Genomic DNA, 26,873 nt, shown 5'->3' on the forward strand with positions numbered 1-26,873 from the left:
GCTATAACATTCATAAACCTGCCCCCAACAATTCACCCTCTCCAGGAGGTATTAATTCCCAAATCTCTATCAACTGGGAACCTAGAATTCAGAACACCTAAGTTTGTGTGGAATACCTGAATCAAACTACCACATTCCACCCCTGACCCCATGAACTGATAACCATATGTGATATAAAATGCAATACATTCATCCAACTTTAAAAGTCCCCATAGTTTTTATCAATTTCAATGATGTTCATACATCCCTATAACCCACGGTCTTTTAACTGAGCCATAATCACCAAAAAATAACCTCAAAAAGCCCATAATGGCACAGAATAAACATTTACACTGCAAAATATGGCATTGGACATAGCAAAGAAATATTCAACCAACACAAAATTTAAAACAACTAGGGAAAACATCAAAATCAGTAGCTTTAAGTTCAACAACTCTAGCCAGTGACAAGTCTCTAAGTCCGATAATTCTAACCAGCAACAAGTCTCTGGAGTTCCAATTCCACCCCTCCAGCTAGGCTACTCACAGTCCTAGAAATCTTCATGGGGCCAGCAGCTTTCCTTAGCAGCCATATCATGGTCCCAGCATCTCCACTGGGTCTCCACTGCAATACACGGTTTATCCTCATGGCTCCGCTGGGTCTCCATGCAGGCATCCAGCAAACCTGCTTCACACTGCCCATGGCCGTTTCCAAAACACAAGACCGCATTGCAAACTCAATGACCCTCTCTTTCCTGCATTTCTTATACTCCAAAATACCAGGTCGGGTGCCAATTTGTTAATCCAGGGGGGAATAAAGCAGACTTTGAAGAACAGGACACTTCTTGAGCACTCAGACCCCTTCAAGAGTCTACATTCTTCCTGTTGCCACAGTGCAGGTCAGCTGTCCCAATTTCAAAGGTTAGAATCTCTCAATTGCAGCTGAATGGACAGCAGTTCACCCAAAGATTTTTCTTTCTGTGCCATATCCCTCTGCTCACACCAGTTCATTTCTATGCAAAACAACCCTGTACAACTTCTCAGGTCACGGGCATAACAGCAAGCTTTTCACACAAACTGCTTCTATCCCACTCCAAGCAAAGCTCTTTCTCACCCTCATAAGCCAAACCTCACAGTCCATAATTCTTACTGCATTCAGATCTTTCAACTCTGACCAGAATAGTCCATCAAGCTGTACTTATAGCACTGCAAGGCATCTCTTGGGCCAAGGTTTCTAATTCTCCCTCATTCCTCTTGAAAATCAGCTCCAAAAGGCCAAAGCCACAGAATCAGGTATCTAGCAGCAATCCTACTCCTCAGTACCACTCTTGCAGTCAGGTTCACGTTGCTGGTAGAAATCACCCAACCAACAGTAGCTTGTGGGAAAAAGAGGTTTATTTTGGCTTATAGGCTCAATGGAAAGCTCCATGATGGCAGGTAAAATGATGACATGAGCAGAGGGTGGACATCACCCCCTCACCAACATCAGGTGGGCAACAGCAATAGGACAATGTGCCAAACACTGGCAAGGGTAAACTGCCTATAACACCCATAAGCCTGTCCCCAGTGATACACTCCCTCCAGGAGGCATTAATTCCCAAATCTCCATTAGCTGGGAACCTAGCATTCAGAACCTCTAGGTTTATGGGGGGCACCTGAATCAAACCACCACATTTACCAACAGCATGTATAAGCAGGGGATGCTGAAGACTACAAAATCAACCATCCAGACAAGAAGCACACACTTGTACAATAGTGGCATGCAACCTTTATGGGTAATCAACTGTTCTTTGATTAGACAAAAGGCCCACTCACTGGGAAAGGAGTCATATCTAGTAGTGGAAACCAAGTCAGAATCCCATGGCCAGGAAACTTACAGACTTCAGAAAAAAAGCACCTTCGGCTCTCTAGAGAACAAGAATGGGCTTGTATACCAAAATGTCCCTCAAATAACTTTGCATATCCCCTTTAACCCAACATGCTCTTACTCTTAGTTGGAGAATCTGTTTTGTTTTACAGAAGGTATAGAAAATGGAGGAGAACCAAAATCCATTGATAAGATAAAAAGATAGCTGACATCCACCACCAGACATGCCACCTCTACCACATCTTCCAGGGCCCAGGCGAAATTGCAGAGGAAACATGACATGAATACTGCTCTTACTGCTAACCTGACAATGATCTCTAGGGCAATGGAGACAAACATGGTGATCAATCAAACCCATTAAAGCAGAAATCCAGAAAATGCAACACTAAATCAGTCTACTAACAGGTATGTCCTGGCTCAGGGTATATTGCAGAAGAGGGAGCAGAATGATTGTAAGAGCCATAGAGTGGGTATGAAAATCCTGAGGCAGGGTTCCCCTGATATTCCACAGGGACTGATTCAGACCTTCATGACCCCACTAAGGAGGGCCCCATGGAGACAGAAGCAGGTACAAGGGGATAAAAGGGCATAACCTGTTATAATATATACATATAATAAAAACTCATATTTTCATTAATAGGCACATTAAAAATCTTATGGCAAAATCCAGCCTCTTTGATAACTCAATAAAACCCAAAATCTTAGAAAATCAAGAGGTACATTTTATATGTGATAAAGAACATTCACAAATCTCCATAATAATTAACATTACACTTAATGGTGAGAAAATAGATGCTTTTTCCATAAGATCAGAAACAAGGCCCTCTCACTACTCCTGTTCAACATTGTACTAAGTCCTAGCTAGTGAAATAAGTAAAGAAAAAGAAATAAAATAGGTAAATTCTGAAGTTAAAAAACCCTCTGCTCACAGATGGAATAATGGTATACATAGAATATTTTAAAATTAAAAAAATAAAAATCCACAACCTCTTGAGAATAGAATGTACAAATCCCACCACTTTCTTATGTTTCAGAAATGGGTAATTAAAATTTGAAATTTAAAACATAATACAATTTACAAAAGCAGAAGAAGGAAAAACAATCTAGCATAATGTTAATACAATGAATATAGAATCTATAATCTGAAAGCTATACAAATCAGATGAAAGGAATCAAAGAAAATCTGACTCAATGAGAAAATGTTATATGTTCATATCTAAAAGCTTTATATTGTTATGATATGGATTTTTCCCAAATGTGATAATAAGATATTTTGCCAACTTGTTCAGATTAATAAACAAGTAAGAGATATGCCACTTGAGTGGTCTGTGAGGGTGTTTCCAGGAAAGGGTAATTGAAGAAAGAAGTCATTTCTCGAGAGTAGGCAGCCCTTTCAGTGGAGGACTATATCGAAAGAAACTTCTGGAGGGCACAGCCTTTTCCCACCTGGCTGCCCTTGCTACTCATTCATGCAATCATCTACTTTGTCTCAGCCATCCTTCATGGAAATTAGAACTGAGTCTCATCAGCCTTCCAATGTGGACTGAAGGCTAGCAGCTCTCTAGGAATCATCCAAACCTTGAGTGTCAGGTTGGGACTGTTGAAACACCCATCCCTGTGGACTGAATAGCTACTAAGTTCCTCAATGCCCAAGCTATTGTTGGAATTCCCAGCTCATATCCTGCAAGCTAATCCAATATATCCCAGTATAATGCCGATTATGTTCTACTAGAAAACACTGACAAATACAGATTGTGGTACTGATGTTGCTGCAATGAAACTGAGCATGGGGTTTCTAGTTTTTGAACATGTTTGAGGAGGGATAGGGAACTTTGGACTAGAGAATCAGAGCTTAATGGGCTATTCCAATGAAGGTTTTGAAAACCAAAATGCAGGGCTGGAGAGATGGCTTAGCGGTTAAGCGCTTGCCTGTGAAGCCTAAGGACCCCAGTTCAAGGCTCGGTTCCCCAGGTCCCACGTTAGCCAGATGCAAAAGGGGGTGCATGCGTCTGGAGTTCGTTTGCAGAGGCTGGAAGCCCTGGCGTGCCCATTCTCTCTCTCTTCCTCTATCTGTCTTTCTCTCTCTGTCTGTCGCTCTCAAATAAATAAATAAAATTAAAAAAAAAAAACCAAAATGCACAGAAAAGTGTGAACTGTAAAAGTCCAGCTTATTGGGTTTCAGAGGTAAAGGAAGGACTTTATCAGGAGCTGGGATAGAGGCAGAGAGGCTGGTGGCATTCTGTCCATGTCCTCAGAACTAGATCACATTGAATTTAAAAGTAATGGACAGGCATATTTGGCTGAGGGGAGAAATAGCAGAAGGATATGAAAGATATGAATTTTGTCACAAACAAAAGCTTAGCTTTAGGCCACTTCAGCTAGAATTGTTTAAGATATTACTACTATTCAGAATGGGCCAATTGCTCTGCCATGGGAAAGTAGGAAGGGTACTGATTCTTTTGAAAGGTGAGGGTCTATAATAAGAATGTTCAAGGAAGCCAGGCATGGTGACATACACCTTTAATCCCAGCACCTAGGAGGCAGAGGTTGGAGGATTCCCATGAGTTTCAGGCTACCCTGAGACTACACAGTGAATTCCAGGTCAACGTGGGCTAGTGCAAGAGCTTACCTTGAAAACCAAAAATGGAAGAAAATGTTCAATGAGTTTCCTGCTCTTCAAAATGGGCTTATTCTCCCTTGATTCACAAATTTGGTGCCCCACCTGGTACTGGTTTTGGAAGGATGACAAATGCAAGAAATATAGGGTCATTAAGTCCAAAAAGTTCTAGGACAGTGTGAGGCAGGGTCAAGGTCCCTGCAAGGAGATCCTGTGAAGCCAATTGTATGGAGCCATAAAGGACAACTATGGGTTGCAGTGGAGGCCCCAGGAATTTGGAGAAGTTAGGACTGTGGGACAGCCACCAAGATAAGCTGCTTGCTGGGATGGATCTGCCCAGGAAATATACAGCATAGTAGGAGGGGCAGAGTTGACCAAGCCTTTTTGAGCCCAGAGGATTTTATCACAAATCCCAGGTGCTGGACATGTAGCTTCATGATTTGATGTTCACCTCACTCATTATTTTTGTCTTGCATTGGTCCAGTCTTTCTTTGATATGCCTTCTTTTTTCAGTGTGAATGTTAACTCTGTGTCATTGTGTGCTGGAAGTGTATAACTTGTTTTGATTTCGCTGGGCTCACAGTTAAAGTGACTGCCTTGGGTCAAGTGAGACTTTGGATATTAGACTTGAGCAGTGTTAGGACTGGTAGTGACTATGGGACTTTTTGAGTCAGACTGAATGCATTTTATATCATGGAGTAACCATGAGTGTGTGGAGGTATGGGGCAGAACTTGGTGGCTTAAGTGTAAAAGTTCCATCATAGTCTTAAGTGTTTATGTTTAAGCATCCTAATTGGTTGCTAGCCAATGGAGGCTTTTGGAGGTGGGAACTTGCAGGAGGAGGTACTTCCTTGGAATGGGCCTTGGGATTTTATAGGCCAAGTCTCTTTCCAGTATTATAGCTAGCTCACTTGGACTGTTTCTTTCCTGTTGCTATGAGATGTGTTAGCATGGTTACCTTCTTTGCCAGCTTTGCCTACCATGATAAAACTTTCCCTCAAAACTGTAAGCCAAAATAAATTATTTGCTCCCATAAACTGAGTTTGGTCAGGTGTTTTGTCTTAGCAATGAGACAGTAACTGCTATACCAGTCTTGATTAAAATCCCAGCAAAATATTTTGTGGATATCAACAAATGGATTCTAATATTTATATGGAAAAGTTTAAAAAGTACAATTTTATTCTTCACTATTGGAGGTACAATGGTCAATGGGTGTTAGTGTTTCAGACAATGGGAAGATAAGAAAAATTCAAGGGATGTTTGAGGCAGTAAGAAATCTGTATAATAGCTGGGTGAGGTGGCACACACCTTTAACCCCAGCACTCAGGAGGCAGAGGTAGGAGGATCACCATGAGTTCGAGGCCACCCTGAGATCACATAGTGAATTCCAGGTCAGCCTGAGCTAGAGTCAGACTCTGCCTCTGAGACCCCCAAAAGGTATCTGTATAATCTGTATAATAATGTAAGGTATGAAGGTATATGCATGACAACATACATTTGCCAAAACCCATAGGAATATATAGCGCAAAGAATAAATGTTATTGTACAATATGGAGCTCCAAGATATCATGTGGGAGGTCACAGAACCAGAAAAGAATGCAGACTATGACAAGAGAATCTCAGTGTATCATAACCAACTTTACTGAAAGAGTGTGGATGAACCCGTCCTGACCTAAGCAACTTTGGAAGCATGTGAAGTCTGAAGACTAACACAAAGAGCTATTCATTAGCACTATATCTAGTTGATACATTTTATATATTTATATATTTGGATATACTGATATATCTAGTTGATAAATTCCGCTTCCCATGAGGTATGTGTTATCAATACTAATACTGATTTACATGTATACTTAAATCAAACAATGAACTGTATAGATAGATGGTGAGAACTAGTTTTTCCACTGCTGGCACAGAAATGTGTAGATAAGCAACAGGGAAGGCTAAAATGATCCATGTGGTAATAGATTAGAGTTGGAGACACCAGTATGAACTTATTTTTAATTTAATATAGCTACATATTAAGTGTTCATAGAAATATACATGTATACATATTAATATACACACCTTTATTTCTTTATTCTTTCTGCTGAGAAGACCTAAAAGCAATGACACTCTGGGTGCAGAGATCACATCTTGCATTCAGATCTTGGTTTCTAATACTACGCTTCATAAAAAAATGAAGGTGAAATTTTGGGAGAAATAGATTATTCTAGGACTAGGGCAGGCAACATGCAAGATAAGCCTTACATTTTAGAGTACCATAAAGTAAGTGAGTGCTAAACACACACACACACACACACATGTGTGCGCACACACACATACACACTGATGGAGATAAAAGAACGCAGGAATCACCTAAAGTGCTCCCAATGGGAAAAGCTAGAACAAGGTGAGTAAACAAAGAAATAAAGTAGTATCAGCTTATCACCCAAGGTATAAAATGAGTTTATGCTGACATAAATAACTGAATAAACTAACAAATAGGGGAGAAATCAATCATCTGTGAAGGATTTTAAATGATTTATGGAGATATTTTGCCTGCAAGGACAGGGAGCATAATACTACAAACCTTAGGTATGGGCTATACATAGTAACTTCCTCCCAAAGAATATGCCATGGAAAGCAGGATTCAAAAGTAACTACAGTAGCAAAATCTAACAATGCTACCTCAGCAGCTCTACACGAACAGACATAAATCATGTTGATAATATGTATCCTTGACATGATATCATAAAATGGCACTTTATCTGTACTCTCCCTCTTAATAATCCATAAACAGTTTTATCTCTTGTCTGAGAAAAACATTTGACAAATTACAGTGGTCCATCCTAGGAATTACCTAACCTGAACCTCAAAATTGTAAAGGAAAGTCTGAGAAATTGTCATAGTGTTGCAGTCAGCTTCTCTTCACTGGTAGAAAGCACCTGACCAAAAGGAGCGGATGGGAAGAAAGTTGTTTATTTTGGCTTACAGATAGATAGAGGGGAAGTTCCATGATAGCAGGGGGACATGTGGCATGGGCAGAGACTGGACATCACCTTCTGACCAGCAGCAGGTGGACAGCAGCAGCAGGAGAGTGTGCCAAACACTAGTAAGAGGAAGCTGGCTTATAACACTCCTAAGACCATCTTCAATAGCACACCTCTTTCAGTAAGGATCCAATTCCCAAATTGCCATCAGCTAGGCACCTAGTGACATATAATTCAAATCACCACACACAGACAAGAGCTGCCTGAGAAGGTACAATGGCTCCATGCAATATATCCTGTGTGGAATCCTGAAATAGAGGAAGGGACATTAAGTAAAAACTAAGGGAATCTGAATAAAGAATAAGCTTTAGCAATAATAATGTTTCTGTACTAGCTCATTAATTTTGACAAATGTATCAAACTCATATAATACATTAATACAAGAAATTGAGTGGGTATGTAACATTCTAATACCTTTTTAATTTTTTCTGTCAATCTAAAACCAAAGACTATCTTAAAATATGTGATAACCCAGAAATTATAAAGTCCATCTCATTGTGATTCTTATTCTCAATTATTTGACTCAAGGTGATGAACAGTGTTTCATAGCTTTACTGACTATGTTTATTTTTCTCTAGTGTTTTTTCCATTGTAGTGTTCACATTTTTGTTAATAGCTTGTGAGATAAAAATAATTAAACCTTGTCCATCATATGTGCTCTTTCCCAATTTTTCATTTGTCTTTCAATCTTATTTATGACATTTTCTGCTGTAGGAAAAATTTTCATTTTTATGCATTCAGATCTGTCAGTCTTCCATTTATGGTTTGTGCATTTCATATCATGCCTGAAAAAGCTTACGGTATCCTGGGACTTATAAAAATGTCCCCTTACATTTCCTTATACTAGTTTTACTGATTCATGTTTTCATGCTTTCTATTGTTATACCAATTTTTTTGTGTGGGATAGGATATGAGGTTCTATTTATTTTACACATAATTAGCTAATTATACCAAAAGTATTTTTCAGTCACAATAACTTCTATAACATAGTAAATTTCACATATTGAGCCTTAGTTCTGAATTTTCTACTCTGATTCTATCAAGCTATCTCATTTTTCTTGGGATAGCATTGCAGTATTTTAATAAGTGTAGCTTTGTAACAAATTTTAATATAGAAGAACAAATCCTCTTTCATTACTTTTATTTTTTCAAATTGTTCTTGCTATTTTTACTATTTGTTTCCCCTAGCTCCCCCAAAACTCTTAGAATTTTTGAGGAGTTTTTAATTTGTAGGCTAATTATAAGAGAACAGGCAGCAATCACAATATTGAGTTTTCTTATTTAAAAGAAGGTATATTTTTAAAGTCTTATTTTAGGGCTGGAAGTGTAGTTCAGTGGTAGAGCACTTAGCATGCAGAAGGCACTGGATTTGAGAAACAAAATGCCCTTTATATACCTAAGTATAATTTTGTGCTTTTCTTCACATGATTCTTACACTTTTGGTTAAATTTGTATTTATAAGTACTTACTACTTTTTCCAAGGATTTTATACTTTTTCTGCTAAATTTATATATCTAGTCTATGCTTGATATTGCTGGTGGCAGTTGAATGCATTCTCACCATTATCTTTACATTTATTATCGGTATATATGAAATTAGAGATAATTAAGTTTGCACAAATATGTATGTATTAACATAGATGTGTACATATGCACACATATCCACACTCTGTTGAAAAGAAGACTTACAGGGGCTGGAGAGATGACTTAGTGGTTGAGGTGCTTGCCTGCAAAACCACAGGACCTAGGTTTGATTCCCCAGGACCCATGTAACCCAGATGCACAAGGTAGTGTATGTGTCTGGAGCTCATTTTCAGTGGCTTGAGGCCCTGGTATGCCAATTATCTCTCTATCGCACACAAGTAAATAAATTATATAAACATTTTAGAAATGAAAGAAAAGAAGACTTACAAGAGTTGGGAGTTATTTTATTCCCAGAGGATCCACATTACTATTATGTCCTCCCATGAGCATATTTCTCCAGCTAAAGACAATTATCTCAAATACAAAAAGGCAGCAATCAAGATTATGAGTGCAGTGGTCAAGAGAAAGGTCCTTCAGGTTAGGACCATGTGAGATCAAATCCAAACCCCATTACTTTCCAAATATGTGCTATGAAGCAAGTAACTTGGTATCTCCATATTACAGTTTCCCCATAATTAAATTTCGAGTGATAATAGTATTTACTTCATAGGATGGTTGTCAGCATTATATAAACTAATACAGACAAAACTTTTAGGCACTAGGGAGATCGCACAATAGTTAAAGGTACTTGCTAGCAAAGTCTGCCAACCTAAACTCAATTCTCCAGTACTCATGTTAAGCTAAATGCAAAAAGTGGTGCATATATCTAGTATGTGTATTTGTTTGCAATGGCAATAAAGCCTGGTGTGTGTGCACATATGCATGCACACACACATATACACACATGCACAAATACATAAATAAAACATTTTTTTAATTTAACAGTGCTGAGAATTGAACATGGTGGCATGCTCCTGTAATACCAGCACTCAGGAGGCTGAGGCAGGATTATTACAGCAAGACCCTATCTCTAAGCAAAAACAAAAGCATAGCAATATCATCTGTTACTAAAATTATCCTTGCTATTCTTCCATCATTCATATTACACAACATCATTTTCACTTTTTCTTTGTCATATATAATATTTCTACATATAATCAGTATGCATTGTAACAGCTTATATTAAAAGTTAATTTTAAGCTGGGTATGGTGGCGCACATATTTAATCCCAGCACTTGGAAGGCAGAGGTAGGAGGATTGCCATGAGTTTGAGACCACCCTGAGACTAAACAGTGAATTCCAGGTCAGCCTGGACTACAGCGAGACCCTACCTTGAAAAAACACAAAAAAGTAAATTTTATCTAAAATGTCTGAATATGCAGCACATTTAACACTACTGCCTATGTGCAAAGGAAAAACAGCAGGGCATGGTGATGCAGGCTTGTAATCCTGCACTTTGGGAGGCTTACGAATCAGAAATTTGAGACCAGCCTTGGGCTGTATAGCAAGAATGGGAATGAAGGAAGAAGTATAACTAAATAGATTTATTGCTTTCACATATTTTATATTTTGAAAGTGTTCATACCCTTAATCTTTCATCCCAAAAGCATCTGAAAAATGTGTTTCCAGAGCATGTAATTTAGATTTTACATATGATTTCATCAATCTTGCTACTATAAAATTGACTTTAAAAAAAAAGGTAAAGACAAATGAAAAAAGGGGAAAATGTTAGGTCACAATAGGCTCCCAAGATGAAGTCTCCATGGTCAGTGGAATGGTGACAGAGGGATGGCAAAGCGGACTGCCCACATTCTCCAAGAAACTACCTGGTCATTATTGCATCCTTGTCTAACAATGTCCCAGGTCATGGTGTCCTGCTCACTTATCTCGTAAGTCACCTGGTCACTGTTCTGGTGTCATGCCCTAGCTATCTTAAATGGTTAATGTAATGATCTCAACTAAAGGAACTTTTCTATTCAATTTAACAAATGAGTTCTTTTTCCTTTTGCACTTTCATCCAACTGAAAAAGCCACATAAAACCCACTATCTGAAAACTCAGGTTGACTGTGATTCTCTCTTATGAGCCAGCCTTGGCAGCTTGTGCTTTTCCCAACTAAAAACTTTCATCTTTGCCTCAGAGTGGTTTGTGTAGTCTTGGTCCCTCCCAAACCTTACATCTGGTGCTGTGACTCAGACTGGAGGCTCTCAGTTGCTCTCTTGGGCAGCCAGATCTCCTTTTCCCCAACCAAACCAGCTGCCACTGACACTCTGAAGGCTTCTGACCATCTCTTCCTGGTGTTGGCTCTCACACCCACCACAATTCAGCCTCACTCTTCTTCCCTTCTTTGTCTCCTCCCTCCTCCTCAGTTAGTGTTCTTCTAGGGTTGGCCTGCTCTTGGGTTTATTATCTCCACGTGTAAGCTATGCTGGCATGCCAGGCTACATCCCTTGCCCTATTTTGAGCCCTAATCCCATGTCTGGAGAATACTCTCAACACCTCAGGTCTCACACTCTCTGGTCTACCATATCCTAAGGGGCACCTTTTGGTTCTGTTTCACTAGTCTCAGGACACTTCCTCCTTCTTCCTCCTAGCCCTCCACTTCCAGAGGTCTCATCTTTCACTTTCAGCCACTTACTCCATTGGGAGCATGGATGCCCACCTTGCCCACTAACAGGCTAAACAGCTGACAGTTGTGACCTATATGGCCTCTGCCCATGTGGGAGGTGCAGGCCCTGTTCACCATAACAGGCAGGGGGTCATATTGGTATGCTGTGTTCTAAACCAAGCTTAAGCACTGGTTCCTTTCTCTCGCATGTGATTTGCTCTTTCTCTGTCTTCTCTCACTAGCCCTTTTACTCTCACACTTCCAGGAAAAATTGAACCTCTATGCCAATTTTTCTTACCCCCTTCCCTGTCTCCTTAAGAATTTAAAGCGTCTACGACTCTTGGACGACATCAAACCTCATCATCTGATCTTTCTCTGCACCACAGCCTGGCCACAATATAAGCTGGACAATGGATCAAAATGGCCTGAAGATGGTACTTTTGATTTCCAAATTCTCACTGATTTAGAAAACTTCTGCCAACTTACAGGCAGGTAGTTCAAAATACCCTATATTCAGGCATTTTTCACTCTGCATGCACAGCCCTTTCTCTGCTCTACCTTATCTTCTCACCAAGCCCTTCTATCCAAGGTCAGGAATGTGCTCTAATTCCACCCCTCCCCCATATTTGTCCTCAGCCTTGGCTTTTGACCCAGACACCATATATGACCTGGCTCCTCCAGCTCCCTCAGCCTCTCCTGATCCCCTGCCTGATACCCACCCTCCTCCTCCTTCCCTTCATCTGCCTTCTGTTCTGCCTCTGAGACCCCCCCCCACCATCTTCCATCTCCTCTCCTCCTTTTTCCCCACCTGTCCAATGTACTCATTCTTTACATGAGGTGGCAGGTGAAGGAATTGTTCACTTTCATGTTCCTTTTTCCACATCTGATTTATCCAAGATTTAAAAAGGTCTAGGTTCTTTCTCCACTGATCCAACACGCTATACCAAAAAAATTTGCTACCTCACCCAGGCCTATGACCTGACCTGGCATAATCTCTTTGTAGTTCTTCGCTTCACTCCCACTCCTGATGAACAAGAACACATCTAAGCAGCTGTTCAGCCCATGATGATGAGGCTCAATTAACTGATAACACTTTCCCAGTGGGGACATTTGCTGTCCCCATAGAAGACCCTGTCTGAGAATACCATGCTTCCACTAACTCCCCCAGAAGGGTCGCCCATGATAAGATGGTTCTTTGCCTCCTGGTTGGCCTCCAAAAGGTGTCTCATAAGTGTCAATATTGACAAACTCCAGATGCTTACCCAGAGGCCTAATGAAAATCCAGCAGAGTTTATGGGAAGCCTAACCGAGGCACTCACCCATTACACTTGCCTTGACCCTGCTTCCCTAGAGGGCATAATAGTTCTCAACACCCATTTCCTATCCCAATCTGCCCCTGACATCAGGAAAAAACTTGAATGCCTTGAAAAGGGTCCTCAAACCTCTCAGGGATATCTGGCACTTAAAGTTTTTAATAACAGAGAGAACCGGGAATGGATGGAGAGGGTGGCCAGAGTCATACAGCAGTTCCGGTTCCTGGCTGTAGACAGGAGGCCTCCTCCAAAGCAGACAATGGGGCCGCAACACTCACCAACAGAACCCTGCTTCAAGTATGCCCAGGTCACTGGGCAAAAGCCTATCCAGGATCCTATCCCCCCACCACAGATTTGCTAGGCACTGGAAGGTCAAATGTACTTCTTTGTCTTGATAAGGTAGGCCAGCCCCTCTCCCCACCCCTGTCCCCACAACGGCCAATTGCTGATCTTCTGGGCCTGACAGCCAAAGACTGACAGTGCTGTTGGACCATGGCCCCTACCAACACTCTACACATCACAATGGAGGAGCCCAGGGTCACAGTCCAGCTAGCAGAAAAGCCTGTCTCATTTGTTATAGATATGGAGGGCCAGTTGATCAGTCCTGCCATCCTACTCTGCTAAGACTTTTCCCGCACAGATCTCTGTGTCAAGTATTGATGGCCTATCCCACTCCCCACACATCACCCCCCACACACACCTTGTGTAGTCTGAGATACACTCCTCTCCCATTCATTTGTCATAATATCACCTTGTCTTCTTCCCCTCCTGGGTCAAGATATTATGTAAAAACTCTCTTTCTCTCTGACTTACCACTCACACCACTCTATCTTCCTCCTCATGGCAGTTCCCTTCTTACAAAGGATCCAAGTTTCCCCTTCCCTGACTCTGAGGTTGATCCCAGGGTGTGGCATACTTCCTCACTGGCAGTAGCCTCTCACCACATGCCTGTCCTCATCAGAGTCAAGGACCCCATGTCCTTTCCCTGCCTTCCTCAACACCCAATCTCATTTAAACATTGCCAAGGACTCAAGCCCATTATTTCTCGCCTGCTCCAAGCCAGACTCCATTGCCCCACTCATTCCCCTTGCAATACTCCAGTCTTGCCTGTTATCAACCTGATGGCACCTACTGCTTATTCCAAGACTTGCGCCTAATCAATGCTGCTGTTATGCCCATTATTCATCCAGTAGTCCCCAACCCCTAAGATAACCTTTTTCACACCCCCTCCTCTACTACTCATGTTTCAGTTCTTGACCTCCATTCGCCTCCACCCTGATTCCTATGATCTCTTTGCTTTAACCTGGGAGGACCTCAATACTCATACTGCTTCACAATTCACCTGGACTGTCCTTCCCCAGGGTTTTAGAGACAGCCCCCACCTATTTGGTCAAACTCTTTCCACTGACCTTTTGTCCCTGGATCTGTCACTCAACACATTTTTACAACATGTAAATGATCTTTTGCTCTGCTCACTCTCTCTTATTGAGTTTTCCCCCAAAAAGCTCAACGTTTTTTAACCCAGGTTAGGTACCTGGGCTTTCTCCTTACCTCCACCTTATGACAACTTACCCTTGACCATGAACAACATATTCGCTGCCTCTTCCTTCCTACCTATAAGGAGGAAATCTTTTCTTGGCTTTGCTGGGCTCTTTTTTTAATATTATTTTATTTTTATTTATTTATTTGAGAGTGACAGAGAGAAAGAGGGAGAGAGAGAGAGAATGGGTGTGCCATGGCTTCCAGCCACTGCAAACGAACTCCAGATGTGTGCACCCCCTTGTGCATCTGGCTAACATGGGTCTTGGGGAATGGAGCCTTGAACTGGTGTCCCTAGGCTTCACAGGCAAGCACTTAACTGCTAAGCCATCTCTCCAGCCCTTTTCTGGGTTCTTTACAATGTGGATTCCAAACTTTGCCCTCCTGGCAAAGCCCCTTTCCAACAAAGCATAGGGAGACCTTCATGAGCCCCTAGACTCTATGTCAGAGACAGATGCTGCCTTCTCCTGCCTGCATGATGCCCTTTTGAAAGCTCCAGCCCTTGCACTTTCAGACCTTCAGCAGCCTTTTCTTCTTTACTCCACAGAAAAAGGGGTTGTGGCAGTGGGAGTTCTAGGTCAAATGAAGGGCCCATCCTTTGCCCCTGTGGATCACCTTTCTAAACAACTAAAAACCTCTGTCCAGGGCTGTGCCTATGCACTCTTGCTGCAGCTACTCTCCTGACACAAGAGGCACAGAAATTCACTTTTGGGCAACCACTCACTGTCCTCTCCCCCACAGGCTTAAAGATCTACTCTCTAACTCTTGACTATCTACTCTGACCTCATCTAAAATTCAACTCCTTCACATCACTTTCCTTGATAAACCCAACATCACACTTGACTCTTGTCCTTCACTTAACTCTGCTACTCTTCTGCCTCTACCCAAACAACTAACACTTTCCTGCTTAGAGACTCTAGAGGAACTCACCTATCACAATCCTAGTATCTCTCTATTCCCTCTCCCTGACCCAGATCACACCTGGTATATAGAAGCCAGGTCTTCTATTAACTCACAGGTCTCTCAGATAGTGGGATATACTATTATCTCAGATGACCAGATAATAAGAGATTAGCCCATTGCCTAAGGGGACTACATCCCAAAAGGCTGAGCTGATAGCTCTCACTAGATACCTAACCTTGGCACAAGGCAAGACAGTTAACATCTACACTGACTATAAATATGCTTTTCATATTCTATATTACCATGCTACTATCTGGAAGGAGAGAGGCTTCCTCTCAGCTAAAGGAACCCCTATTACTAACGGGCCCTTTATCCTTAAATTGCTGCGTACATTCTATCTTCCTGCAAAGGTGGCAGTCATTCACTGGAGGGGAAACCTGGCTCTAACTTCACCTGTGGATTCAGACAGAGTCACCAGGGAATCAAGCCTCCATAACACATACTCAGCTTCAGCTCTTTTCCTTGTCCTTAGCTCCTTCACCCTTCACCCCCTCATATACTCCAGAACAATACTAAATGCTAACAAAACTTCGTGCTATCCAAGGATCACAAGGCTGGATACTCCTGGGGGACTTCTACTGCTTTCCTGATCTCCAAAATACTACCATCCTGACCTACCTACATAATCTATTTCATGTGGGAGCCTGCCCTCTACAAAGATTCCTGGCCCCACTCCTTTCCCATCCTTGCCTCTCCTCTCTAATGTCCTCTGTGATACAGGCTTGCTCACTCTGCACCAAGGCCTCTCCACAAGGTGCAGTCCATCCCCCTCCCTCTTTCAAACCCTACCAACACAGGGGCTTACTTTCCTGGTGGACTGGCAGATAGATTTTACTCACATGCCTCCTCACAAAAAGACTAAATACCTTCTCACTATGATGGAGTCACCATGGTCAACAGAATGGTAACAGAGGCATGGGGAAGTGGACTGTCCACATTCTCCAAGAAATCACCCATTCATTAACCTCTCCTTGTCTAACAATGCTCCAGGTAATGGTGTCCTGCCCCCTTATCTTGTAAGTCACTGTTCTGGTGTCACCCCCTAGCTATTTTAAATAGTTATTGTAATGATCTCTCCTAAAGGAACTTTTCTATTCAACTTAACAAATTTTTTTTTTTGTTTTTTGGCCTTTTGTACCTTCCCCCAACTGAAAAAGCCCTATACAACCCACTACCTGAAAACTCAGGTTGGCTGTGCTCCTCTCTTGTGAGTCAGCCCTGGCAGCTCATGCTTTTCCTGAATAAAAGCTTTCATCTTTGTCTCAGAGTAGTTTGCATGGTCTTGGCACTCCCAAACCTTACAGATCATAAAATGTATCTAATAAAACATAAAAAAAGGAATGAACAACAGCCTTGCCCCACCAGTAACAGTAGGAGCCTGAAAAGTGGCTTCAACACATACACATATACACACAAACACACACACACCAGCTTTCAAGATCAGAGGAACCTGAAGAAAGCCTGGGAAACATGTGAACTCTATGAGGATGCAACCAGACAACATTCCACAATTTTCCCTCCCCCATACAAAGGAACATGGAAATTGCAGGAAACCAATGGATCTCACTGTCTGCTCCCCCACACAGTACTGGGTCCAGCTGAGCTGAAGCCCTGCCCCTGAGCCAGCTGAGAGCAAAGAGTCAGTTTAGGTGAGGTAGAAACTCACTTTGAATGGCAGCTGAGCTGATCTTCACTGTAGCAATGCATGTCCCAAATTTGGTTCTACAGGCTTGAACTGGAAGTGGTAATCACATCTCCCATATCAGGGCAGGTTGTGAAAGGAAACATGACAGGAAGGGAAAGAATTCAAAACCCAACCCAACATGACAGAACTGCTGATTTTTAAACTTTCATGTAAGTTTAGTATGCTTTACCATTTTTGATCATTTCTATGTTAGAATTAATATTTGTCACTTTTGATATCCTTTAAAAAGTCTTTTTGAGGGAGAATTAGTCAGGTAACCACTTGGAGGACCCAAAGAAGGAACACCTCCCTGCCTACTTCAGCAGAACCAGAGTTCAGCATCTGATCCACCCTATGCAGTTATTTCTCTCTCCTCTTCCCTATTCAGGTAGCTGACCTCTTCCTGAGTTGCCCCCTGAGTCCAGACCAATCAGCTGGCTCAAATTCACCTTGGCCTGTGGGTAAGGCCCACCCCAATAAGATTATAAATATATCCTTACCAGGTGGACAGAGCTCTTTTTGGCTTTTACCTCTCTTGAACTTCCAGGTTACTTTTCTGGTAAGCCTCCCTCATCTCAGCCCATCTGAGCTGAGATGGGGTATAACCCTACTCCCATGTGGGCTCTCTACCCCTTCCTGCCTTCCATATGGCAGGAGCTCTCTGTACCTTCTTTTCTCTTTCCTTCTCTTAATCTAATGAAGTCTATGTAAGTCGTACCCTCTGGTCTATGGATTTTAATTCTTTAATTTCATAAGACAAGGATCCAAGGATACCCTACATGTATTAGTGCATTGGCAAGGAACTCCAACACTCCTGCTATATTTCAGTACCTCTTTGTTTTAAATCCTCAATCTTGCATATATATTCCATGATGGTTTTGCTTGTGCTTGTGTATTTCGCAATTGGATTTTAGGATTGTTCTGTATTTTTCTCAGAGAACATGCTGGAAGAGAGGGTTGAAAGAATACAACAGCCAAGGGTAGGAAATGGTGTTTTGGAACATTTGTCTTCAGGACATGAAGTGGCCATTGTATTTGTGACCTCACAGCAACTATCATTGTCTACACAGGCCTACATAATATTAGGCCCATAAATATGCCATCTGGATGAATGAAGAGGGCAAAGAGGGACTAGTTGGAAAGAAGAAGGGGCTCAGTGGAAAGGAGGGGGTAAGAGAAGGTAACAGAAAGGGATTATGACCAAAATGCATTTTATATCGAGGCTCAGGACATGGCTCAGCAATGGTTAAAGGCAATTGTTTGCAAAGCCTGCCAGTAAAGTTTGATTCCCCAACTACCCACCTAAAAGAGAGGCATTTGTTTTCAGTGGTAAGAGACCCTAGCTTGCACACATACACACACACAGACATTGAGAAAGAGAGAGAGCGAGAGAGAGAGAAAGATTTAAAAATGTCTCATATATATATATATATATATATATATATATATATATATATATAAACAGTAAAGTTTTTAAAAGAGAACTAATGGAATTAAGTAGCCTCTTTCTCCTCATTTTTGTATTGTAAATAATCATTCCATCAAGACAACTCATTAGAAAGTGTTACTACATTTAGCCATCCGACATTGTTTTAAAGCGTTGTAATCCAAAACAAACAAAAGTAAAGGAAATGTAGAAATTCCTCTCAGGCCAGATATATGATGTCCCTCTGATTATGTGATTTCTCTTGGCAGCCAGACAATAAGAACCACTATCAGGAAGGAATCAGCATGGTAGAAATGGCCTGTCTCAGAAGTTGGGCTCATCAATACCATGGTATATAGATCTACCTTAAGAACTTCTATAATTAGGAATTTTGGAGTCCTTGTTATTCTGGCAGCAGTTAACAGCAGCAATCATGCATAGACATGTAAGCCAATGACTATACACAATCTTGCTTGGCAGAAGTCAATGTACCAAGGGATCAATTCAAAGGACTTCAAATTTCTATTCTTTCTTCCCCCAAAAATATTTATTGATAATTTTTATATATCAGGCACTGGATATAAGACAATGTTCCAGAAATGATCTCTGTCTTCATGGAGATTACTTTTAAGTAGGAGAAAGTAGACAGCAAACAAGTAAATGAATAAATGAATAAGATAACTTCAGATAGTTATAGGTGCTGAGAAGATTTAATATAAAGAAGGGAGTGTGACAGAGTGACTGAGGGCTTACATTGCATAGAATAGTCAAAGAAGTGCTATGTGGCAGAGAGGATATTTGAGTTAAATACTGTAAATCTGTGGAAGATTATTTGAGGAAGTGCAAAGTTAGAAGTGAGAAGTGTATGTTGAAGAAATAGAAAGACAAATATTCCTGATATTCCAGACACCATGTTATTCCAAAGATTCCAGATAAAAATTTTAAATGTTGGCCATAAGAACATCAGTGGCTGCATATCTAGTATGACAATTCTGTGCCTGTACCACATATATCCTAGTGCCTTGGTTTAGAATCTGGTCCAGATGTCTTGAATGACAAGTATAATTCACCCAGAATCCTTTGGTCGCAATAATGAGAGATGCCATTACTGTCACTTCCCTATTTACCATCCCAATTTTGTCAATGCTTTGGGAAGCTCCAAGCTGCTCTGTAAGATGCAGGTCTGCTCACATACATTGTTTCTGAGGGTAGCAGCTTCTGGCCATTTAGGAAATCTGTCTTAGTGCTCCTTCTGCCACACCTGCCCCAGCCAATCACAACATAAACTAGAGAAGCCATTGCTGGCCCCACTCCAGATCTACATCATTCTTTGGGTTTCTGTTGAGCATACTGCTCTCCCTGCTGGACTTTGTTGTGACAAATTGTTTATATTACAGCTTTTACTTGTGTATTTTCTATTGTGTCCCTCTAGAATGAAAACTGTAAAAGAAGGAGCTTGATGCTTCTTTGTTGGGGTATTTCCAGTGGGTACCACATGGTTAGTACTTCATAAATATTGGGTGAATGGTTCCTAATTACAGATTTCTTCTCAGGATTCATCTCTTGAGTCTGTTTCTGTGTTTTGAGTTCTATTACACTGGTCCATTTGTCTACTTTTGGATCAATACTGCTTTCAGTGATCACTAACTCTGTAGTAAGTCCTAGTGGCATGCAAAGTTAATGATATTTCACTCTTTGTTCTTCTCAAGTATCTTCTGTGAAATTTATGAGTGTGGAATCCAGAACCAAATTTCCTGCATTTGAGCTCTGGTTGTGGGGCTTACTGATTGCATTAACTTTTTTATGACTCCATTTTCTCATAAGTAAAATTGAAACAAAATAGTCCCTGCCTTTTTTGTAAGGATTAAATAAGTGAATACATGTGAAGCAAGATTAGAACACTGTCTGGAGGACTGGAGAGATGGCTCAGTGTTTAAGTACACTTCCTGTGTAAGTAAGAGGGCCTGAAATTTCTCAAGTTCAAATCTTCATCTAAAATTTTACATGTAAAAGAGCTGGGTATGGCCATGCTTTCCAGTAGCCCCCATTAGACAAGGGAACAGGGACTTGAGAATCCTTAAAGCCTTGCAAGCTCTGGAATCAGTATAAAGTGACTGGACAGAAGAGTGATGGAGAGGGACACCTGACATTCTATTCAGGCCATTGAAGGAAGAGTGACCTCTGCTACAGGCAAGTGTTTGGGTCACAAGGGCACATACATGTGCATACACCACATATACCACATCTCTCTCTCTCTCTATCTCTCTCTCTCTCTCTCTCTCACACACACACACACACACACACACACACAAACACACACACACACATTTAGAAAAACTGCCTGGGATAAAAATATCAGTGACCTATATCTTGGTCCTTTGTACTTTAATAAAATTTTTTGAATTAGCTTTTCAAATTTCACCATAGTCTGGAAACCAAGAGTTCAATATATAGGTTTCCAGCTTGTGTTGATGCTGAGAAGTGATGGGACTTTTAGGAGGTAGGGCCTACTGTAGGAAGCTAAGTCATTGGTGGTGTGCCTTTGAAGAATACATTCAGATTCTAGCCCCTTCTTATTTCTCTCTGCTTTCCAGTTACTATGATGTGGGCAGCCTTGCCCAGTTACAGGTGCTCTGCCCTGAAGTTATGTTTGCCACCATCCCAAAAGCAATAAAACCAAATGATCAGAGAAGGAAACATCTGAAATTATCAGTCAAAGTAAATATTTTCTCCTTTAAGTTGATTTTCTTGGGTATTTTGTATGAATGATAAAAGGCTAACACTTCCTATATTAGAATTATATAATTCTTTAATCTATGGACTTATGTATTTCACCAATACAAAGACTATCAATCATTCATTTCTGGATCTTACTTTTTCTCCATTTTCTGCATTCTCTTCATCTAGAAATGCAGTTAAATTTGCTCATGTTTTCATGTCTTTTAATTTCTCACTATTTCTGTCCCTTTGTCTCACTGAACAATTTCTTTAGTTCTCAGATCATTCGCTATTTTTGTGTAATTTGCTATTTAACCTGCCAATTGAAATTTTAAAATCAGCAATTATGTTTTTATTTCTGGAAAACCCATGGCACTTTTAAAAAATATATATTTAACATTCAGGTATGATAATATGAACTCATTCATCACTGATTTCCTTGCTGAATATATCTTTAATCCTAGAAGTAAAAGGATAGACCACCAAGAAAGAACTCAAGAAGATATTAAAAGAGAATAGTGAGCTTGTTAGATATATAGTACCTTGAAGAAATAGACAAGAACAGGGCATCTAACAATCCCTCACTCTATAGAAGTTAACCCAGGTCTATCTGTAATTGACCCCAATCACAGTAAACAAAAGGTGTCCCAGGTAGATTCATTTCTCCCTAAAACTAAGCCATGATTACAATTCCAGGTGAACTTGGCAACACTGGCAAGAAGAATCAGTGGGAATTTTGTCTTATAAGTGGTCATATGCCAGGGAGGCATAGTTGGTGACTAGGCAGCACAAATAAGGGGGACTATGCTATAACAAGACACCAAGGAGTTGGAAACTCTCTTTTCTCAGGGGCCTGATTATTCTCTGCTTCACTGAGAGACACGAGTCATTGTTTTCCAAGGACACCAACAGGGATGATACCATTGCAACAAGCATCAGACTGTCTCGGCCTGGAAGCATGCTCATTCTCCTATAGACTGGGGGTTCTGCTAGAAGTAGTATCTGCCCAGAAAGCACTTTCCTTCTCTGCCAGATTCTTTCCTCATCAGGAATCAGGCAGAACTGGTAGGAAAGGACATCACATCACCAGTATCTTGGTCCAGACTCCTATATTTGATACTTAATGTAAAGGAAAAAATAATAATGTGTATTTGATTTGAATTAAATTCCTTCTCATCAAAAGACATCATTGACAAATTTAAATGTATGCCAGAGACAAACTTTCAAAATGTCTGATAAGAGATTTTTTATATAATTTTATTTGTTTTGTATGTGTGTGTGTGTGTGTGTGTGTGTGTGTGTGTGTGTATGGACATGTGTGTCATGGCACACATATGGAGGTTAGAGGACAACTTTGAGGTGTCTGTGCTCCACCTTCTTTGAGACAGTGTCTCGTGCCACTGCAAACAAACTGCCATGCTGCAAAGAACATCAATCTAGCTGGCCTTTGAGCACTGGAGTCTCTTGGCTCTGTCTCCCATTGCCATAGGCATCATTGGGATCACAGTTCTATGTGCCACTTTGTATTTTGCTTCCTCTGTTGGGGAACTAAATCTGTACAAGCAGGTTTTGCAAGTATGCACCGTTAACTGGTGAGTCATTTCCCCAGGCCCCTCATAAAATATTTTATTCTAAATACAAAATAGATTTTTACAAATCAGTGATCCTCAGCTGGGGGTGACTTTTGTCCCCTGGGGATAACTGACAATGAATAGAGATATTTTGGGGGGTTGTCATCACTGAGGGGGGTATTCTAGTGGTCCCTAGTATGTAAAGGCAGGGATACTGGCCAAACATTCTACAATGTACAGAACAGTTCCCCACTACAAAGATTATTTGGCCCAACAGTATACTACTGAGAAAACTTGTTATAGAAAGTAATAGAAAAAGGGTGAACAAACCAGTTTTGTTTTTCCAGTGTATTTTTTCAGCTGGGTGTGGTGGTTTATGCCTTTAATCCCAGCACTTGGGAGGCTGAGGGAACAATACCTCTGTGATTTCAAGGCCAGCCTGGGGTTACAGGTGAGTTCCAGATCAGCCTGGGCTAAAATGAGACTCTGCCTCAAACAAGAAGAACCTCATATTTTCTATTTTTGGAAATGTCAAAACAAGATACAACTACATACAAATCAGAATAGTAAGGAAAAATTAATAACATCAAAAGTTAGGGAAGATGTGTAAGAAATGAATCTTTCATACATAGTACAAAGATACAGCTACTTGAAAGGAGTTTGGAATTTTCACACAAAGTTAAGTATACTTGCTCTATGACCTGATAATTCTACTCTTATTCATTTACCAAAATATATATGGAGAGAGAGAGAGAGAGAGAGAGTCATATATACATATATATGTTCACAAAATACTTCTACAATGATGTTTTGTATCATCTTTATTTATAACAGGCATAACAGGTACATTCCAAATATCCATTAATAAAAGAATGAATAAATCAAGGTATTTCCATACAAAATAATTTCCATACAAAATAATTCAGTAAGAAAAAAAGGAATAAATTCAAAATATCAGTGAGATACCAACCATTTCACTTCATGTTGGATGGCCATAATAAAAAAGTCAGATGATAAGAAGTATTGGTGAAGATGAAAGAAATCAAAACTTTATGTGCTATGGAAGACAATGAAAAATGGTGTATATGAACTCAAGGGAAATGAAAATAGGGGCTGCAGAGATGACTTACCAGTTAAGGTATATGCTTGCCTGTGAAGCCAAGGACCTAAGTTTGACTCCCCAGGACTCACATAGGCCAGATGCACAAGGTGGCACATGCATCTGGAATTCATTTGCAGTGGCTAGAGGACCTGACATGCCCATTCTCTCTACATATATCTTTCACTCTCAAATATATAAATAAAAATGTTTAAAAAGTAAAAAAAAAGAAATGAAAATGAATATTCATAGCATTATTTATGTCAGCTAAATTCAGAAATAACCTAATGTCTGTCAGCTGAAGAACAGATAAGCAAAATGTTACATATCTATATGATGGCCATGAAAAGGATTGAAGTACTGCTACATAGATGAACCTTGCAAACATGATGCTAAATGAAAAAAGCCAGCCCACAAAAGACCATGTGTTATATGTTCCCATTTATGTGAAATGTCCATAATAAGCAAATTTATATAGAAAGAACATATACTGGCAGTTATTTGGTGGTGTGAATGTAGATGACAGCAACCAGAAGGTGATGGCCAAGGGGTACAGGATTTGTTTGGGGGATAATGAAAATCTTCTAAATTGATTGTGGTGATGGTTGAATTAATCATATATTTTGGGTGAACCATGGTACATGAATTATATCTCAATACAAGTACTACAAGAAGAATAAATCATCTGATATACAAATATGGAAAAAATTACATAACCAAAAGAAGCAGGCCCTAAAGAGGATCTATTTTGCTATTCCACTTACATGGGTTTCTAGAACAAGAAAACTGATCTAGAGTGGGAGAAAGCATGGTTCCCATTTGAATGTGAAAATGGGAGACATTTCAAGTATGATGGGAGCATTTTACTTCTTCATTTATAGAGGAAGAATTTGAATATATACACTTACTAAAAGTCATTGGGTTGCACACTTAGGATATATGCACTTCACTGTATGGAAATTTTATTTCTAGTTATGAGACGATACAGAAGATACGGGAAAGAAAGAGAATAAATAGAATAGGGGAAGAAAGGAATGGAGAACAATAGAGGAGAGGGAGCAGATTTAGGAGACATTTATAAAATAGAATTGGCAGCTTTGACATCTAGTTGGACATAAAGGACCAGAGAGGAAAGAAATGCAAGACCAAAGGTATGGGCTGAGGAGATGGATCAATGGGTAAATATGCTTGCTCCAAAAGCCTGCAGACCATAGTTTTAGATCCCCAGCACCCACATAGAGCCAAATGCAAAGTGGAACATTTGTAATCCCATATGCCTACAGCACTGGGAGGTAGAACAAGGAGATTCCTGAACCTCACTGGCCAGGTAGTCTCAAAACAAATACTAAGAACCCTGTCTCAAACAAGGTTGGAAAATGAGGACCAATGCACCAAGGTTGTTCTCTGACCTCCTCATGCACACTGGCACATGCATGCACCCCCCCCCCGAACACGCACACACATACACACAAATTTAAAGAGAAAAAAATGGGGCTAGAGAGATGGCTTAGCAGTTACGCACTTGCTTGTGAAGCCTAAGGACCCTGGTTTGTGGCTTGATTCCCCAGTACCCAGGCAAGCCAGATGCACAAGATGGCGCATACATCTGGAGTTCATTTGCAGTGGCTGATGGCCCTGGTGCACCCATTCTCTCTCTTTCTCTGCCTCTTTCTCTCTCTGTCTGTTGCTCTCAAATAAAAATAATCAAAAATTTAAATAGAACAAAATTGCCAAAGTGTCAGAATTTTACTAAATCCCGAGTTTAAATCCAGATAATGAGGTTCCTCCAAGACCTAGCTGTGGTTACCAGGGCACTGATATCATGGCTTTGAGCCTTCCTGAGTTTATCCATCTTTAAAATGACAACAACTCCTCTTCCATGAGGTTTTTGATGGAGTTAATAAAATGCTGCATATACCTATATGAACACAACCTTGATTCCCAGGTTCTACCTTGGCCTCCAGATATGTTGCACTGCCTCAGGAATGGGATGAGGGTGGTGAATACAAGAAGGATCTGTACATAGGATTTCCACAGAAAGAAGTGAGGATGAGCAACATTTTCCTAGCTAGCTGAGATCTGGGGTTTGAACCCAGGATGAAAGTTGCTGGATCTACACGTAGGAAACATCATCCCTACCTGCCAGGTTCCTAAGCTGAGTGGTAGGATGCTGGTAGCATACTCACTCTGCTAGCTTATGCTCAGAGAGGTTTATGCCTTCAAAACTTATCATTGCCAGGCTGGAGAGATGGCTTAGCAGTTAAGCACTTGCCTGTGAAGCCTAAGGACCCCGGTTTGAGGCTCAATTCCCCAGGACCCACGTTAGCCAGATGAACAAAGGGGGTGCACGCGTCTGGAGTTTGTTTGCAGTGGCTAGAAGCCTTGGCATGCCCACTCTCATCTCTCTCTCTCTCTGCCTCTTTCTCTCTGTCTGTTGCTCTCAAATAAATAAACAAATTAAAAAAAAACTTATCATTGCCAATTGGGCCATCAAACTTTGCCTTGGACTCTTCCTCTAACTTGATAGCCATTCCCCTAAGTATCTGTTATGGCCTGAAACTGAATTGTCTCCCACAAGCTCATGTTTTGAGTTTTCATTTCTCAGCTGATGATGCTATTTGGGGGGGGGGTTGTGGAACCTCTAAGAAGTAGGACCTAGCTTAAAGTGGGGGACTAGAAGTGGGCCTTTGATGGTCATATTTGCCCCCTGGTTCTGGACTTTCTGGTCTGCCATGATGTGAACAGCCTCTGCCACTCACTCCTGCTGTGTGCTGAGCTGCTACCATGTCTACCCTCCATGATAGAATGAAACACTCGGAAATCATGCGCCCAAATCAATAAATATTTCCTCTCAAATTGTTTCTGTTATTGTGATACAAAAGTAACTACTACAGCATCTGATTGAGGCCCTACTTTTTCTTCCACCCATGCTATAA

This window comes from Jaculus jaculus, chromosome X, assembly GCF_020740685.1.
Source record: "Jaculus jaculus isolate mJacJac1 chromosome X, mJacJac1.mat.Y.cur, whole genome shotgun sequence".
NCBI lineage: Eukaryota > Metazoa > Chordata > Mammalia > Rodentia > Dipodidae > Jaculus > Jaculus jaculus.